General features: G+C 36.1%; 1 pseudogene; it reads right to left on the bottom strand.

Annotated features, from left to right (window-relative positions):
- Positions 1–2,566: 2,566 nt before the first annotated feature.
- Positions 2,567–3,439, bottom strand: LOC149242834 (alpha N-terminal protein methyltransferase 1 pseudogene; annotated as a pseudogene).
- Between the last annotated feature and the right edge of the window lie 7,466 nt (positions 3,440–10,905).

Below are 10,905 nucleotides of genomic sequence, written 5' to 3'. Positions count from 1 at the left end.
TTATAAGAAATTATACAATTTGCACTTAAATTTAACTATACATACATACATACATACATACATACATACATACATATATATATATATATATTAAATTAGATATCTTTGAAATGAGATTGTGTGCAATGCATATGTGGAGCAAAAGTGCCATCCTAAGTGCTCATGATTTAAAATTAACCAATCAGGTGTACATAGATTATCGTAAGCTTTTAACAATATAAAGAACTTTGGTGTACACAGATTAATGAATTTTTTAGCGAAGTAATGAACCTTATTAAAGATAAAATAGCACACACTCAAAAATATTCTATATCATGCATCAAGGAAATTACACACATATTTATATAGGCAAAATTCTCAAGATAGGAATTCTATCTTAGACGTACAATAGTGTGGTTTAGAGATTCTCTCAACCACACACTAAACTAGGAGAAACTATATTCTAGCTAATTCCTATTATGTAGAAACAAAGTCCTCAAATAGAGAATTACAACCATAGAAAAGTAGGAATTAATTATTTCTAACTCCCCCCCTTAATGACTACTTGTCATGCTAGTGATTCACAAAGTCTGGTTGTGGTCAAACATAACAAAAAAATATGTTGACGTCCATATAAATTAGCAACCATCCATCGAAATGTATGGGTACCAACTGCTACAACCGCTAGTCCTGTAGGATGTCCTTTGCATACATGATTCTGTCGACCATTATCACTGCATATATGTACCTACAAATCCACCACCATCGGGCGAATTGCATGTGCAGAAATTCCAAAAACAGAGAGAGATCAGTGCCTTTCTAAACCAAATATTCATGCAACAATTGCAAACAGTTGCGCTGATTGCGCCTTTCGACACAACTGTTAGATAGAAAAGTGCGCCAACCCTCTTATGCTTAGACACACCAATATCTGACACCGTGAGCCAGGTGTTACTATAGTCCACCTACTCCTATGAGCACAAAGCTCCTGTGTACATGTTAGCCACTTAGGCAATATGCCACCACTGGGAAAATCTGATCTGCCACCACCGGGAAAATCCGAAACATAAATGTGCCACCTCCAGGCAAGTCCGATCTGCCACCACCGGGAAAATCAGGAACTTAAATGTGCCACCTCTAGGCAAGTCCAATCTACCACCACTGGGAAAATCTGGAACTTAAATGTGCCACCTCCGGGCAAATCCTGTAGCCACTAAGACTTTATAGATGGTTTTTGGCTCACCACCAACCATCATTTTACAGTGACAAAAGATGGTTTCAGTCTGACCATAAAGCATTACAAAGTGGTTTTAAGATCACCACGAACTTTCAGATGACTTTGAAAGGCCTACATTTCATACTTCAACATTTTGGAGTTTCTGGTTATATACATTGACCATTACAACAACTGGACTTGTTTATAACATGCTAGGGAGTCTATTCCACAAACCACACTAACTCAAACAAACATCTACTTTGTTGTCCACCATAAACGTTGTCACTGCTCCTTTACCTCATCTATTCATTGTTCACATCTTGGGCATCTTTTTCAAATAAATTCTTGGAACTCCATGCTTATCCTGTCATTTGTTAGAGTCATGAATTCTAACGAAACAACTTTACCTACATTGAGTTAGCTAGGCTCAATAAGGCTCAATAATATTTAAACATGATTCCAAGAAACTAAATAAAACATAAATTCTTCAGGTTTAATTTCTCTATCTCTGCCCATATATGATTATTTTACAAACATACCAACAACCATTTTTCACCAATGATACTTGTGAGGGGTCTATTGATAAAGAAACGGATTGACGAATTTTCACCTTGACTCAATGCAGTGCATTCAAACACTGATGATCCAGACATAGGCACATAGCCATACAAAGAGAACACAATTTTCCCTTCAAGAACAATAATCCAGGACTCCACGGTCCATTCCTCTATTGCGTTTCAGTATCTACTCCCCTAGAAACAAAGCCACTTCCCCTACAGTATCAAGGCTAGTCATGGCTCTCAAGCATGGTGCCTCATTCTCGGTACTTTCCATCATAATCTACTCCCCTGATGACACAAACGAAATCATCATGTAGCTCCAAACACTATTCTTTGATTCCATTTTCATTATCATGTCATCATCGTATCTGGTGGTAGAACATTCCTGCAAATAAATTTGTCTATTGTTGGAATGGCAAATTCCAACATAGATTTATACTCGTGACAATAGTTTGCCAAGCTAAATGTCACAATAAATAAATTAATTCTTTCATCCAGATTTACATTACTCACATGACCATTCTTAAAACAATATACAACATGACATCATGGCAACACTTTTGATCTGCACCAAACATACTAGTGAATTGCAAAAAAACCACGCAGCAAACTGGTGTAGTAGCAAGGCATTAAGAATGTTGAGGAGATCTGCAATCACCAACAGCTCACCAAATTTTTTTTTACCCACGCTGCTTTCTTCTCCACTCAGCAACTCTTGTTGACTTCCCAATGCAGAGGACTTGAACTGCTAACATTTTACTTGAAGTTGATCAATGCTTGCACATCACTCTGATTGCATTGCTCTTAATGATCACTGAGCACCTTTTGCAACTAGTCCTGCTAACATGATTGGAGATTTCTTAGCTCGTCTCTTTGATCTTCTTTCATGGGAAACCTCTTGCACGATTGCAGGTGGCTTTGTTGTCAACGCATACATTTTGACTGGATACAATTCTTTGAGGAAAGCCTTTCTGGGCCTTCATTTTGTATATATATAATCCCACCTTGGCTCGATTAAAAAAAAATGCAACGAAATCAGCATCTGTAAGGTGACCAATACACCATTGAATCCATATAACATCATATCTGCCTTCGTCTGGGGTGAATTCCCGCAGAGAAATACAGTAAAAATTCACAGAATGATTTGCCACTGATTTGGACTGACTGCCAACCTTCATCTTTTCAGGAGCACTTTTCCAGAAAATGTGAAACAGGTTCTACCAGATCCACCTCATGAAAATGCTTTAGAAGTCAGCTCTTTGTGACCCTCCCAATGCCTGCTCCACAATCCAAAGCAACCAAATGCCCATTCTGTGTTAAGCGTTCACCAAGAATGTGAATTCTTTAACACAGAATCAGACCTTCGTAAAAATAAAGTTAAAACTTATTAAAAATATGAATTCTTTTACATAGAATTAGACCTTTGTAAAAATAAAGTTAAATAGTTTTTTATTTTTTATTCAGTAATTTACCTTTTAATTATATTAAAGGTGTTTTTATGACGAGTTTGGTTATGAATAAGTCAATTAATAGAAAATGCTTAATTTCATCGTTGATTTTGGAAATTGCATCATGAGTAATACTTAAAAATACTTAAAAAAAAAAAGAAAAACAAAAACTGGAAACTTCAAGCTGAGCTTGTATAGTGCACATGCCTGCGATGCTTTAATAAAGCTCTACTCATTCTTCATTTTTGATATTTAAACCAAGCCAATTAATATTTTGTAATATTTAAAAATTTAAGTTACACAAAATTGAGAGGAAGATATTCTAACAAAATATTGTATTTGCTGAACAAATTAATAATAATAATAATAATAATATCTATTTTTAAGGTCACAACCAAGTTAGACACCAAATTGGTGTATGAGACCCCCTTGTTTGTGGGACAAGACACACTCGGACCTTTGTAAAAATAAAGTTAAAAATTATTAAAAATATGAATTCTTAACACAGAATCACACCTTTGTAAAAATAAAGTTAAATAGTTTTTTATTTTTTATTCGGTAATTTACCTTTTAATTATATTAAAGGTGTTTTTATGACGAGTTTGGTTGTGAATAAGTCAATTAATAGAAAATGCTTAATTTCATTGTTGATTTTGGAAATTGCATCATGAGTAATACTTAAAAAAAACAAGAAAAACAGAAACTCGAAACTTCAAGCTAAGCTTGTATAGTGCACATGCCTACAATTCTTTAATAAAGCTTTATTCATTCTTCATTTTTGATATCTAAACAAAGCCAATTAATAATTTGTAATATTTAAAAATTTAAGTTACACAAAATTGAGATGAAGATATTCTAACAAAATATTGTATGTGTTGAAAATAATAATAATAATAATAATAATAATAATAATAATAATATCTATTTTTAAGGTCACAGCCAAGCCAGACACCAAATTGGTGTATGAGACCCCCTTGTTTGTGGCACAGGAGACCCATCTCCACAGTCTACGAAGGCATACATACTCTACCCCCATCTGGTTTTGAACTTGTGACATCTTAGGAGGTAACACATGCTCTTAACCATTAGGCCCACTCAAGCTGACATTAAGAAGTTACACCTATTTAAATGATAAATGGAAAAAATATATATACATAAGAAATAAAAGGAAAAATAAGGGTCACTATTCTTGATTTTTGCTATCCAAACGAACCCAATTAAGAGTTTAATATTTTTTTAATATTTAAAATATAGGTTACACAAAATTGAGATGAAGGCGCTCTAACAAAATATTTCATTCCAATGAAAAAATTAACAATAACAAGTTACAAGTCTTTAATCCGCAAGCACGATGGATTTGGTTCAATAGATTCAACCAATAGTAGAGATTAATTTCGTCATCCTCTGTCAAACAATTTTTTAACATGTCGAAAAACACAACAGTTAGAAAGTTTGGTGAAAACACAAAAAAATAGAAAGTTTTAGCAATGTTCAATCCTTTTCCATGACTATCTAATGACATTGATGATTTTGGAAATTACATCCAAAAAGATTCATTGCATATTTTGGAAATTACATCATGAGTAATACCTAAGAATACTAAAGAAAACCAAGAAAAGCAAACCATCGAGAAAAAAGAATCATCTATAAACTTTACTCCTGTATAGTGCACATTCTTATAGACATTCATTTTCCATAGAGCTACACTTTGATAAAGCTTTACCATATGCCTCTTGATTTTTGATATCCTAACAAAGCTAATTAAAGCTTAATATTTTTTAATATTTAAAATATAAATTACACAAAATTGAGATGAAGACACTCTAACAATATATTGTATTCCAATGATCCAATTAACATTAAAAAGTTACAAGTATTTAAATGATAAATGGAAATAATTTTGTAGACATTAAGAAATAAGAGGAAAAATAAGTGTCACATCTCTTGAATTTTGATATCCAAACAAACCTAGTTAAGAGTTTAATATTTTTTTAATATTTAAAATATAAGTTACCCGAAATTGAGATGAAGACACTTTAACAAAATATTGCATTCCAATGAGCCAATTAACAATAATAAGTTGCAAGTATTTAATCTGCCCCAAAATAATCTTTCATGTTCCAAACCGACCAACTAGGCCTTCCATTTACAATAACTAAAAGTCTTCTTCCCAAGAGGACAAATTTCAGACTAAGGCCAACTTCAAGTGCTTAGCTTCATTATTTTGCATAATCATATTCGCAACTTAAAGTACGTAGAGTGACCAAATGGAATTTGACCTCAAAGTCATAGCTTTATTTCAGTATTGCACATATTTTATAGTATACACAGTGTCGAGATGCATACTAACCCCAAAATTGAGGTCTTAATTCAACTATTTTGGAGAACCCATTTTACGACAAGTATCCATAGTGACCACTGTCAGACACAACAAGCATCTTAGAACTCATATTTTCTTCATACACAACTGAACTTAAAACTATCGAAATCAAAATATACAGAAATCATCAAGAACTGTAAGTTCTTAAACAAGAGGGCACCCAAAACATTCCTTTCTTCACACACATAGAAAAGATATGTCACTAGAAAATTTATATTGACATTAGTGAATATTCGAGGACAACAACATTTGTCATGAATTTAAAGGAAACTTTCAAGTCATGACATAGAATGTTGGCATTAACAATTAATGTATACAAAATTTCTTAATGGATCCAATTATTGTACACACATAATCATCAAAAGTAGGTTAACATAACGATCTGACAATCACTTCAAACTTGAGTAGCATTCGACAGTTAAAAGTTTGGGCCTTTCTACAATTGAGATTGTGGAAACACCATATTTTTATTTTTTTTAGACCTAATAAGTCCCTTTTTAATTCCAATTCAGAATGTGGCACTATGTCCTAAGAAGCTTCCTTTATGATTATGATCCTGATACTGTGGCCATCATTGATTTTTCTACAACCCACCATAATTATCTTACTTTGTGATCATGGGAAATATCCTAATGCTTATGTCGTTTGGAATGACACTTCCAACACCGTTACCTTAATTGGTAGGGAGAATTACAATTCTTAGAGTAGTATAAACTGAACAATACAAGATTCATAAATTTTGGATTCTTTGTGTTGGTATTTGGATTTGTACTGAGTACATATATAGAACTCTTAGTATGTCCCATTGAGATAGGTATTTGGCTTTGTACCTAGCACATATATAGAACTCCTAGAGAGTGCCTCTTCTGAGAGAAGCGATGATCTCTTCCTGAGTTCCCCCATACAATTTTGTTCAGATTTATGCTATGTTACCTACGCTAATCTATATTTTACCTTAATTTATGTTGTCATCTACCATAATGATATATTGTAATAATTTGAAGATGATTTCTCATTTAGAATCTCTTTTATTGATAAATTAATGATCCCAAAAAATACATGACCTTCCAGGAGTACCACAACATTGTTGGGGCATTAGAGAGGGTATTCACATCACAGATCCCAAAATTGTTAGGGAGTTTTCTAGATGCCAATCAACGGCGCAGTATTAAACTAATTGGACAGTTTATCTTGGAAATTATGGGGTATAGTCAGTTTTAAATGCAATATTCCACTGAAATTTATGACCATCCGTAGCTTGGTCTGGTATGCGCTTATATGGAGAGGGATCTATTCTCTCCACTTCCATCTTCCTTTGTAATTCCTAGTGCCCAATTTTATTCATTGTTTGGGGTGTTTTTAAGCATATCAGTAGGAAGCATGGATGATATTTCAAAAATTAGCAATGAAGATGTTGTTGCTCCCAAGTTTCCAATATAGGGGAAGAGGAATGTGTTAGTAACGAGTGCGCTTTCTTATGTGAACAGTGTTCCATGCCTTAGAAATATAATAGCAAATGTTGCTTTATTTGGGATCATCTCAACTTAGTTGTAGATACATCAGAACCCATGCCGCATGCCTATGGAGTCATCATGATCTTCCTTATCTATTATAGTTGCCAAGTTTCATGGTATGGTGAGAGTGTATGAAGATAGAATAATTAAACTCTTGGTAAACTTGGGTATGGTTCCATATTCTTCACTAGTGATTGGCGTAATTACAACTTTTTTTTTCAATAGTTATGTGTTTCTAAGACGATGGATAGGAAATTTCTTCCCGTTGACACCACAATTTTTTTTTACTATGAAACAAGTCCACCCATAAAACTTCTGATAAAAAAATTTAGTTCCTGTTAACTCTCGGAAGTTTCAGACTTTCAGTCTTTAGTCCTGTAGAATATATTACATGATGTTTACTGTACCATAAAACTTCTAATCCCATCAATTGAATTTTTGTTTGAAAAATCCAATTAGTAGAATAATAGAGCCAAGGTTAGGATCGACTCTGGATTATCATTTCCTATTTCATTTTCACAGAATTACTTGGGTCAAACAAATACTAGCCATGGTGGATTAGAAATTACAATTGTAACAACGAAATTCATGCTTTTAAACCATGGAGGAAATTTGATTGATGTCAAATGAATATGAATGGTAGTGTGCATCTCGTAATAAGTCAATACATATGCATGTATTAGCTGGGTAATGAAAATGAAGTAACTGTATGTCTTCCAGTAGATCTGGGTTTTAAACATGGGTTGACCATTAATTATTTATTTCCTAATCATACAATAATATTATATTAAACTTTAATTAACCTGTCACTTATCTTTGAAAAATGTATATTAATTTTCTCGAAGTTTCAGAAGATTGGCAACTACCCTTTTAATAATTTCATAATCCATTTAACAATAATAAATAAACAACAACAAATTTTAGATTGTTTCCCTATCTCCATTAAACTAAACAAAACAAATTTTCTGACTATTTCTATCTAAGACCAAATGTCTTGCTAACAATTTTCTTACTAGATTTGAAACTTGGAGAGATGTCAAACATCTCCATTTTAAAATGGTACGAAAACTCCATTGATTGGAAGACATATCAATGGTGTTTGGAAGGATATGAAATTGGTGAATGGATGTTGGAATGATATAGGGTGGGAAAACATTTTGACAGAAATTGCGAAAGTGGGATTAGAGTAGCCAAACCTATTGTGCAATGTGGGGAGCGAGTCGCTAGTCTTCAATGGAGATCGTTCTTTATATAATATTTATTTTATTATAAATAATAGCTTTTAATGACTATTGATTTAGTTTCTCAAAATAACCGAGTTCCAAATATGTTATTCCTTTGATTTGCCTTTGCACCTTTAGGGGAAATCTCTAGTCATTTGTTTATTGGAATTTGATGAATTAGATCTATGTTTTTTGTATAATTGTTTTACTAGATAATAACATGCATTTTCCCCCTTACACCTAAATTATATTACATGTTAAGTTTATAGCATTTTTGTTTTAAGAATGTTTCTTTGTATAATAATTTTAATGGTTATAACATTAGGCAAAGGTATCATCGACACTTAACATAGATAGATTTTTATCTATGAATACCTTGCAACTCTTACACCTAATAAACATTACAATATTATCGTTAATTAAATCTAATTTAATGTAATAACTTAATAACTAACTAAATTTAGCTTTTCAATTAAATTATTTGAAATAATTTGTTTCTTCATATTATATATATATATATATATATATATATATATAGATATATATATATATATATATATAGATATATATATATATAGATGAGGGAGCAGGATGGTTCGTACGGGGCTAGGGTAATACCCTAGGGTTTTACAGTTTACTGCAGACAAACGTCTCTGTTCCGGCGCCGCGCTCTGCCTGCCTTGCCGTTTCCGTCCACACCCGTCGCTTTCTGTTATAGACCTCTGGCTAAAAATGGGGGACAATATGGAGGTTGAGGCGGTGGATTATTCCGAGGAGCCTTTTCCTGATCGAGTTATCTTTGGAAACCCTAGCTTCTCCCGCTCTCAGCTGCTTGACTCCGCTATCTCGCTATCTTTCCCAGATCCGCCTTTGTCCTCGCCTGTCGTCTCCTTTCCTCGGCATAGCTCGGATCCCCTTCCCTCTGGGTCGCATTCAGTGGACTCTCCGGGGTTTGAAGTTCCACCTTTGTCACCGGGTACCCTCCACATCCTATCCTCGCACACTCCCCCCTCACCCTCCTTCGACCCGCATTCTTCTATCTTCACTATTCCCTCTGTGGATATTCCGGTGACCACAGCCACCCCTCACCCTTCCTGCTCGGGTGCTCGACCATCTGGCTGTTTCGAGACCCCTGCGGTTAAGGTCAGGCCGGTAAAACAAACCCCTCCGGAAGGCATCCCAAACCCTCTGGTGGACCACCCATCGGCACCTCGCACTAGCAAAAAGAAGACTAAGTGCGTCAAGGCGACATCAAAAGATATCACCATCAGATTTGGAGAGACCTCAGCTATCGGTGAATTTGCTATCATGGCTCGCACGGTGTTGGTCGGACATGTACGTGGTCGGGCGTATTCAGAAAACGGGGTATCACAGTGGGTTAAGGAGATTTGGGTTGGTATCTTGATGGAATTACCGGAGGTCCATGTCTTGCCTAGGGGTTGGGAAGATTACATGGACCTGGTACTGGCCAAGTATTGGCACATTGAGATGGCTCCAGTCCTTCTAAAATGACGGAGCCCATTATTCGATCCTGAACATGAACAAATTGGGGCAGGGCCGCTATGGGTTCACCTGCCAGGGCTACCACTATAGTTCTGGAATGAGGAGGTCTTTATCAGGATTGGCAATGCTTTGGGTACTTATTTAGATCATGACCGTACCTTCGTGGAATCCAAAAACAAAACACTTGCTCGCATCTTGGTCCATTTGGATACACGTGAGGGCTTGGAAGAAAAGATTACCCTGCAATGGGGGAAATACATCAGAGTCCAGATCTTAGACTACGAAGGGGTGCCATTTCGCTGCAGACGATGTCACAAGGTCGGACATCTCTTCAAAGAATGCCCACTCAATCGGAGAACTGAGGTTTCACCTAAAATCATGCCTGCACCATCCAGGGAAAATTCCCCTGTCGGTTCGCGCCCCTCGCCTTCAGGTCCGGCTCCAGCGGTCATCCCTCCTCCAACATCGACAGTAGACAGTGGCTCCAGACTGTCTTCGCCTCCAATGACCAGGGCCCGATCTGCTGTGGAGGCCACGATTGTTTCAGGTTATCTCTCTGAACCCTCCTCTCTCATATTTTGATTTTACCTCGCATATGGAAGCCTCTCCGATTCAGTCTTCATTTGCTCATTGCATCATGTCCACTCCTCCGCCCATTGTCACTACTGCCCCCACTAATTCTACTCTCCCTACATCCGCTGCATCGTCGTCATCCTCAGGGCTGTCACCCCCTCACCAATATTTCCTCCGCTCCAGGTCACACACCAAGGAACCCCCGGTCGGTCAGACTGGTCTAGGTCTTATGATGCCTGGTGTCATACCCCTATCATCCAGGGGTCGAAAGTCAGATCTCTCCAAGGCTATCAGGAGGGCTGGGGCGGAGGTCGCTTCTGGTCGCCAATCCACTATTGATGGGGTCCTTAGAGCAGGGCATACCCCGAGAGGTGTCCCTCCATGAAGTGCTTGTCATTTAATTGCAGGGGTTTAGCTAGTGCCCCAAAGAAACTAGCCTTGAAGAGACTACTTGAGACCGAACCGATTGACATTATCCTACTTCAGGAGACTCTGGGTATGGCTGAACA

Source organism: Pinus tabuliformis, chromosome 8, assembly GCF_031772625.1.
Source record: "Pinus tabuliformis cultivar Carrire ecotype Pingquan chromosome 8, CPIR1, whole genome shotgun sequence".
NCBI classification, from domain to species: Eukaryota; Viridiplantae; Streptophyta; class Pinopsida; order Pinales; family Pinaceae; genus Pinus; species Pinus tabuliformis.
The sequence above is the reverse complement of the archived record's forward strand: the minus strand, read 5'-3'. Positions and strand labels throughout refer to the sequence as shown.